Source organism: Paroedura picta, chromosome 11 (genome assembly GCF_049243985.1).
Source record: "Paroedura picta isolate Pp20150507F chromosome 11, Ppicta_v3.0, whole genome shotgun sequence".
Taxonomy (NCBI): Eukaryota; Metazoa; Chordata; class Lepidosauria; order Squamata; family Gekkonidae; genus Paroedura; species Paroedura picta.
Window position 1 is genome coordinate 43,281,511 of NC_135379.1, and position 8,643 is coordinate 43,290,153.

Consider the following 8,643-nt stretch of genomic DNA (forward strand, 5'->3'; position numbering starts at 1 on the left):
CTAGCTAGAACACATAGAGCAAGATTTCAGAGGGTTCAACAAGGCCCACAGAATGACTTACCCATTCCTAAGGCCAAGGGGAAGAAGCTGGAAGCTTGTTATTTGGAAGAGGCTCAAAAGGAAGAAGGCCTGGTTCACACCCTGCATTCTATTAAGGCACAAAGAGTCGCACCCTATACAGTCACTGTGGACTTGGATAATGAACCTGTGTGCATGGAAATAGATACAGGGGCCGCAGTGACAGTGATTAATGGAAAGACTTACCAACAGAGGAAGGTAGGCCTCAAGGCCCTGGAAAATGTGAAAGTTAAATTGCAGAAAGTTAAATTGGGGAAAATATTCCTATAGTAGGGTCAGTGTGGATCCCAGTGAAGTACAAAGGGCAACAGTGGGATTTACAAGCTGTGGTCATAAAGGGGGATAGACCAAATTTACATGGCAGGAACTGGTTGAGGGAACTAAGAATTGATTGGAAAGTAATATGTAACTTGGGCCTGAAGGGAATGCCAGCAGTAAAAAAAAATCCTAAATACTCATTCTGGAGTGTTTCAAGATGGACTGGGAACTTTAAAAGGTATTAAAGCTAGGCTGAGAATGGCGACACCTAAAGGCATTGCGGACCCACTGGAGCAAGCCTTGGAGAGTCCACCTGGACATGGAGGGAGCTGCTGGGGTGCCCATGTCCTCTGTTGTGGCCACTTCCGGAGCCTGCAGGAATGAGAGATGCCACAGGTTGACCTCAGCCTCACGGCCCTGACCGCGGCTCTGGGGCTGTGGCTCCAGGGAGGGATATGGGCTCTCCCTCCAGGTGGCTTTTTGTCCCAGGTGGGCTGCGCAGGAGGGCCTGGCCTGTGGAGTGTGGAGTGGCCAATCTCCCCTTCTATCGCAGGGAGGGAGAGATGGGAGATGTTTTCAGGGCTGAACTCCAGCCATCTTCCTTACCCATTGGACCCATTCAGGGGGGGTGTTTTTTGCTAGAGGCAAAATTGCCTATGCCTTCCTGGTACTTCCTGCTGAAAGGCTGTGTCAGCAGAAGATCTGGTCGACAGAATTTGACCAGTTCGTGGAAGAGTGCTAAGTAGGACACTTGCATGCAGGACGAGCCTATCTCTGAGTGACTGGAGTTGAGCACAAAAAGCCAAAGAAGGCCTACATTTTCCCCAAAGAGATCTGGGGGGGGGGGCTACTTTCAGAATGCAACAAAGAGCCAGGGTGATGTGAGTGGGAGGCCCCATATGGTCATCCCTGTCTTTTGAGTCCCATGGTCCACCTTCCTCAAAGCTTCTAGAATTGGCCTCTTGGCTTAGATGGGATTAGCAGCACGTACCTCATATTTTATCTTCTCAGAGAGATCGGTCCGCATCCCCTTCCACTTTGTCATTCTGACTGTCCGAAGAAAGGTCCTCTTCTTCCCGTTCATCCATCTGCAAGGCCAAGTGCCCAGAGTACTTTAAATTTAGGGCCCTCGATTGAATCATCACATGAATATACAAGAATGAATATTTCATTCATTTATTTCTTATCTCGTTCATTTGCGCCAGTGATGCAATGTGGTTAGCCCGGACACCATGCTCTGCATACAAGAGTGTTAACTCTGGCCTCATTGGCATCCCAGGTGCCAGTTTATAGCTGATGCTCAAGTCCGGGGAGTGGAGACCAGGCTATGGAAACAGGCACCCAGACACTGCATATGGCAGCTTCATAGTGACCGGCGTGTCCTCCTGGCAGCTCGTTTGCTCCCTCATTCATTTTCTGGATATGGGCCTCTAACTGATTTTTCTTTAATTCCTCTAAATCCCAACCCAGCCTGTGATTCTGGTTATCTGCCCAGCTTCTACGTTTCATTTCAAGACTAACTTCATTTGCTAGGCATGGCAGGTATATTTCCAGGAACTTCCTGTGCAGAGGTCCACACTCTTCCATCACATCAGTGGACCTCTCCAGCTTTACATCTTCTTCCTCCGGTCTTTCCTTCTGCTGCACCTACAAGGCCAAAATATCCAGAGAAGGTTGACTTTAAGACCCTTCTCAGAATTCCCTTTTGCCTTTTTAGCCAGAGTCACACTGCTGACTCATGTTCCATGTATGGTCTTCTAAGACTCTATGATCCTTTTCATACATACTACTGCCCAGACAAGTCTCCCCCATCCTATATTGGTGTAGATGGGTTTTCCTTCCTAAATGCAGAAGTTTACCTTTGCCATCATTGACAGATATTCCCTTTAGCCCACTTCTCAAGCCTATTAGTTCTCTTCCCCTTGTGGTTCCCAGGTGTCCCAATCTGGTAGGAATAACAATTGAAAAGCAAGGGAAAAAGCCCCTTGAAAGGATGGATCCAGACCTGATGCAGTGGGCTGGTGGCCCCTCTCCACTCCTTCCCTCACAATTCCCTTGTGCCTCTCCAACACCTGGTGTTTTCTTGGAAGATGTCCTTTCAATCATCAATGAACATTCAGGATAGTGGATGAAGCCACTCAGAGAGAAGAGCTATTGTGAAGAAAGTCTGGTGATGAAGATGGGGCCATTTGGCCCTTGGTCAAAGTACTGGTTGCATATAATGGGCGCCATAGTGCTAATTCTTACCGTATAATTTATTTATTGTGACATTCCTAATATGATCTACAGTAGAACAGCAGATCAGTAGAACATAACTGCTCTCCAATGTTGTGATTGATGTATAAGACAAGCTCTAATGATGTAAGACTATTTTTACCACCTGAGGCTAAACCATTTGGGGTCTGGTCCCTTTGGCCAGCCAGATCTCTCTGGCCTTTCCCCTCGGCTAGTGGCATTTCTGAGTCTGCAGCCCCCTCAGCCTACAGACAGAAAGTCATTGTCTCTCTTACCGTTTCCTCAGCCATTGTTCTGGCAGCTGCTCTAGAGTATTTCTCAAATATAGATTTCCCTGGCAGGGAGATGCGAGTCCACAAGTCAGTAGAACGTTGAGACTGGACCCAACTGACAAGTCAAGCGAGGTTCCAAGCTGACATCATCAAAGGTTGCCAAGGATGCCCTGGAACTCCCATAGCCTGCCCTCTCTGAGGCCCAGACTAGAAACGGGGAGGCCTCAGCCAGTTCCAGCAGGGGAGTAAAAATCTGGCAAGGGCCAGATCCTGATCAGCAGCTTGCGGACTGAGGTGCTCCTCTTGCTCCCCCATCAAGTACACTCGAGTGCTGAATGGCCATTGCCCCCTCCCCATGGCTTTGAACACTTGAGAACGTGGGCACAAGAGAAGAAGAAGAGCTGGTTTCTCATACCCAAAACAGCTGACAAACCCCTTTCCCTCCCTCTCTTCACAGGAGACGTGAGTGAGGGCTGAAAGAGCTCTGAGAGAACTGTTCCATGAGAATATCCCAAAGATGGGGTAGAGACAGTGCTGGTCGCTCTGATGGACGACCTCCATCGCCAGCTGTACCGGGGCAGATCGACACTACTTATTAAATCTCTCAGCAGCGTTCAACACGGTTGACCATGAGATTTTAGCTCACCGCCTCACCAATGCCGGGATTTGAGGGACTGTCCTTCAGTGGCTGATCTCCTTTCTCCGAAATCATGGACAGAGTGTAGCATTAGGAGAGAGCTCATCAAGCCATCACCAGTTGGCTTGTGGAGTCCCCCCGAGGGCAAGATTGGTTCTATGGTGATGAATGGAGCGGCTCCAGAAGGGTCCTCCATAGATCTTCAGGCTCCAGGGAACTTCAAGCTTTGAGATCCCCTCGCCCAGAAGAGGCAGCTGGAGGCTGCTCACCTTTTGTTGTGATGTTCCTGGATACGAAAGGCCACTCAGGCCAAGGCACCGGTGGCATCAATGTCATTTTGATTCCTGTCTCCTGCAGTCCAATCTTCCTTGTCCTGTTACCACCAATGCCGTTCTGGACAAAGGCATAAGGATACCACAGAATTCCCATAGCCTGCCCTCTCTGAGGCCCAGACTAGAAACGGGGAGGCCTCTGCCAGTTCCAGCAGGGGAGGTAAAATCTGGCAAGGGCCAGATCCTGATTAGCAGGGCTGCGGACTGAGGTGTTCTTGCTCCCCCCCCTCATGTCCCCTCGCCGGCTGAATTCTGAGACCACCCAAACGGCAACCCCCCAAAACCCAAATGCTGCCCCATGAAGTACCTGGAGAACAAATCCATAAAGTCTTTTGGTTTAAAAAATGTTTATTATTAATACCAAGGAAATGCCCATAATTAGAAAAAGTATTTCCACACGAAAAAAATTGCCAGCTGGTTCCAAAGAAGCAAGGAGGCAGCCATCCCCAGGTTCAAGTGCCTACGCTTGGAGGACCTCTCAGCAGGGTTCTGGGTTCACATGGCCCTGGTGCTTCCGAGTCCAGCTGGTAGCCTGTCTGCCCAGAGGCCTGCATCTCCTTTCCTCTGGGTGCGGTGTTACGCTCTGGCTGTGGCGCAGAATGATGACGCCTTGAGGACCCACTGGAGCAAGCCTTGGACAGTCTGTCGGGACGTGGATGGAGCTGCTGGGGTGCCCACGTCCACGTCTGTTGTGGCCACTTCTAGAGCCTGCAGGAATGAGAGATGCCACAGGCTGACCTCAGCCTCACGGCCCTGACTGTGACTCTGGGGCTGTGGCTCAAGGGAGGGATGTGGGCTCTCCAGGTGGCTTTTTGCCCCAGGTGGAATGCTTAGGAGGGCCTGGCCTGTGGAGTGGCCGATCTCCCCCTCTATAGAAGGTAGCGAGAGAATGGGGAGATAGTTTCAGGGCTGCCTTTCCTTTCAAGACTCACTTGGTTTCCTAGGCATGGCTGTCAAAACCCAAGGGTTCCATCACATCAGTGGGCCTCTCCTACTATATCTCTTCTTCCTCCGGTCTTTCCTGCTGCTGCACCTGCAAGGCCAAAGTATCCAGAGAAGGTTAACTTTAAGACCCTTCTCAGAAATCCCATTTGCCTTTTTAGCCACTGAGTCACAATGCTGACTCATGTTCCATGTATGGTCTTCTAAGACTTCAAGATCCTTTTTGCACATAGTACTGCCCAGACAAGTCTCCCCCATCTTATATTGGTGTAGATGGGTTTTCCTTCCTAAATGCAGAATTTTACATTTGTTCCTATTGACAGATATTCCATTTCACCCACTTCTCAAGCCTATTAGTTCTCTTTGCCTTGTGGTTCCCTGGTGTCCCACGCTCTAATGATGCAAGACTGTTTTTACCACCTGAAGCTAAGCCATTTGGGGTCTGGTCCCTTTAGCCAGCAAGATCTCTCTGGCCTTTCCCCACAGCTAGTGGCATTTCTGAGTACGCAGCCCCCTCAACCTACAGACAGAAAGTTATTGTCTCTCTCACCATTTCCTCATCCATTCTGGCAGCTGCTCTAGAGTATTTCTCAAATATAGATTTCCCTAGCAGGGAGATGTGAGTCCACAAGTCAGTAGACCGTTGAGACTGGACCCAACTGACAAGGGAAGCGAGGTTCCGAGCTGACATCGTCAAAGATTCTGGTTTTGTCCACTAGTGAAGATTGTATTCTGACTGGGACTGCTTTGGTCTCCCGCAGAACTGGAAGAAAACAGATGTCAATGCCGAATGCTTGAAGGAAAGCAAACTCTTATTAAAAACCATTTCACGTTTTTATCCACCCATAAAAATCAGCATTATTAAAAGAGCCAGTGCCTTATTGTATGCTATGTACCAGCCCAGACACACACACAGACCGATATCCGGCAGGGCAGTATGCCAGAATGCCGATCCTCCCAAGGAGCCATTTTCTTGAGATCATTTGTAATTCAGGGACATCTCTGGAGTAAGGATGCCATTCTCCAGTTGAGGCCTGAGGATCTCGTGATTACCGAGATTATGAGCCTAAAACAGTTGCTTTGGAGGGTGGAATCTGAAACCTCCAGGCCTGCGGGGGAAGAAGGAGGGAGTCCTGAGGGCAAAGGGAACCCGGAAGCCATCTTGGTCTGAGAAGGGCAACGAATGGAGCGGCTCCAGAAGGAGTCTCTATAGATCTTCATTGTCCAGGGAACTGCAAGCCTTGAGAGCCCCTCGCCCAGGAGAAGAGGCAGCTGGAGGCCGCTCACCTCCTACTGTGATGGTCCTGGACATGAAAGGCCACTCAGACCGGTGGCATCAATGCCATTTTGATTCCTGACTCATGTACCCACCAACATGTATGCTGATGATATGAAGTTGATATCACTGACTATAATAGGGCTAAAGAGACTTTTGTACAGCCTAGGCTTATACTGCAACGATCAGGGCCTGTCTATAAATTATCATAAACCAAGATTTTCAGGAAACGTCCAAAAAAATTTTTCCTGGAGTATCCTGGGTACACAGATAGAACAGTGCAGCTCCTATAAATACCTAGGCATAACACTGAGTGAAACGTTAACATGGAAGGCACACTTGTCCAGTTTGAGAGTGGCTACCCTGAGGAGTATGGGGGCTATGGTTAAATTCTTCTCCAAAGGAGGCTGCTTGGTTGACCCTGCCATTAAACTATTTGGCAGCAAAGCAAAATCTTCCATATTATACGGTGCAGAGACTTGGGACAGGAATGAGCAAGTGATTAACAACCTAGAAAAAATCAAGAACCTCTTTATGAGAAGGATTTTAGCAGTTCCTTTAGCAATAGAATCCATCTAGCATACGTAAATAGTATTGTCTCAGATTACTCTATCCCAGACGATCTAAACAGGCCTGGAAGCTCAGCAAAGGAGTTCCAGAAATGGATCTATCAAATGGACTCAGTACTAGAAGGTGATATAATTGCTCAGTTCAAAGTTATCCCTCTTTTCAAATATTTCAAGAGAATCCACTGTAGATTCTCATATCTGTAGAGTTTGCCATCTTTCACACTCAGAATGGCATTTACCCATCTCAGGTTTCAATCTCTACCTATAGCGGTACGTACTGGACGGTTCTCTCATCTCCCCCTATCTGAAGGCACCTGCATATGTGATAGGGGAGGGATTGAAGATCTCATGCACTATGTAATGGACTGCCCCCTCTATGATGAACCAAGAGGCAAGTTTATTAAAAGAATACTCCCTACCACCTCTGGCCTCTCAAAAACTAAATATGTGATTTTTCTACTGTCTGATATCAATGCCTATGTTACCAGTAGAGTTTCACTGTTTGTTCTCGCTGCTAGGAAAATTAGGTCCAAATTGTGCAATTAGGATTAAACCCAAGAATTAGGTTCCTTTTTATCTGTGCAATCTTTTATTACCATGCAGGAAATAAATTGACAACTTTTAAACTCCTCATTATCATCTCAGTTTTATGTCTTGATTTTAACTGATTTTGTATATTCTTATATTATATGAAATGGCCTATGGCTGACTAATGCACTGAATGAATGTTGCCCCCAAAGCCCTTCTGGACGAACACCTTTCCCTCCCTCTCCCCACAGAAGCTGCGATTGAGGGCTGAAAGAGTTCTTAGAGAACTCCATGAGAATAGCCCTATGATCTCCCAGCTGGCTCCTCCAGTTTAGAGTCCGCTACTTGTGAACTACTATCCCATGCTGGCTCTCCAAGAGAGAAAAAGAAGCGCTGGCTTTTTGTATCCCACTTTTCATTACCCAAAGGAGTCTCAAAGCGTCCCATCTCCACAGATACCTTCCCATCGTCCTTGGGTGGTCTATTAGGGTGGTCCTTGGTAGCCCAACATCTCTCATGTGTCATTGGCCCTATTTTCTTTTTTTATTAGAAGATAATGAGACCATCCTCCCAGCAACCCCCCAAATCCGAAACGCTGCCCCATAAAGTACCTAGAGAAAAGATCCATAAAGTCTTTTGGTTTAAAAATGTTTATTATTAATACCAGTAATTAGAAAAAATATTGCTACACAAAGAAAACCACCTCCCGGGCAGCAGCCATAGGGTTGGGCCTCCCCATCTCCCCTTCCTCCCTGGCCTTCCTCTTGCTCTCCTTCTCTGGCAGCAGCTTGGCACTCCTGATGGGAATTTTAGGCTGGATGGGGAAATCCCAACAGAAGATGATGTCGTCCAGCCCATCTCCACAGGGACCTTCCCATCGCCCTTGGGTGGATTCTCAGGGGTGGGTGCTTGGAAGCCCAACATCTCTCCTGGGTCATTGGCCCTTGTTTCTTTGTTTATTATTAGATTTTGAGACCACCCAACCAGCAAAACCCCAAACGCTGCCCCATAAAGTACCTGGAGAACAAATCCATAAAGTCTTTTGGTTTAAAATCTTTTATTATTAATCCCAAGGAAATGCCAGTAATTAGAAAAAGTATTTCAACACAAATAAAACCGCTGGCTGCTTCCAAAGCAGGTAGGAGGCAGCCATCCCCAGGTTCAGGTGCCCATACGTGGAACACCTTTTAGCAGGGTTCTGGGTTCACACGGCCCTGGTGCTACCGAATCCAGCTGGTAACCTGTCTGCCCAGAGGCCTGTGTCTCCTTTCTTCTTTGGGTATGGGGCTACGCTCTGGCTGCGGCTCAGAACAATGAGGCCTAAATGCATTGCGGACCCACTGGAGCAAGCCTTGGAGAGTCCGTTGGGATGTGGATATAAGTGCTGGGGTGCCCACGTCCTCATCTGTTGCAGCCACTTCCAGAGCCTGCAGGAATGAGAGATGCCACAGGCTGACCTCAGCCTCAAGGCCCTGACTGGGAGTATTTATCAAATATAGATTTCCCTGGCAGGGAG

The 8,643-nt window shown here is 48.1% G+C and overlaps 1 long non-coding RNA gene across 1 annotated transcript; it reads right to left on the bottom strand.

The window, feature by feature from the left end:
* Nucleotides 1–1,965: 1,965 nt before the first annotated feature.
* Nucleotides 1,966–2,943, bottom strand: LOC143820902 (uncharacterized). The gene is made up of 3 exons (XR_013225590.1): nucleotides 2,847–2,943; nucleotides 2,342–2,487; nucleotides 1,966–1,983 (listed from the first exon to the last, which is right to left on the bottom strand). It is a non-coding gene; the product is annotated as an uncharacterized LOC143820902 (long non-coding RNA).
* Nucleotides 2,944–8,643: the final 5,700 nt, after the last annotated feature.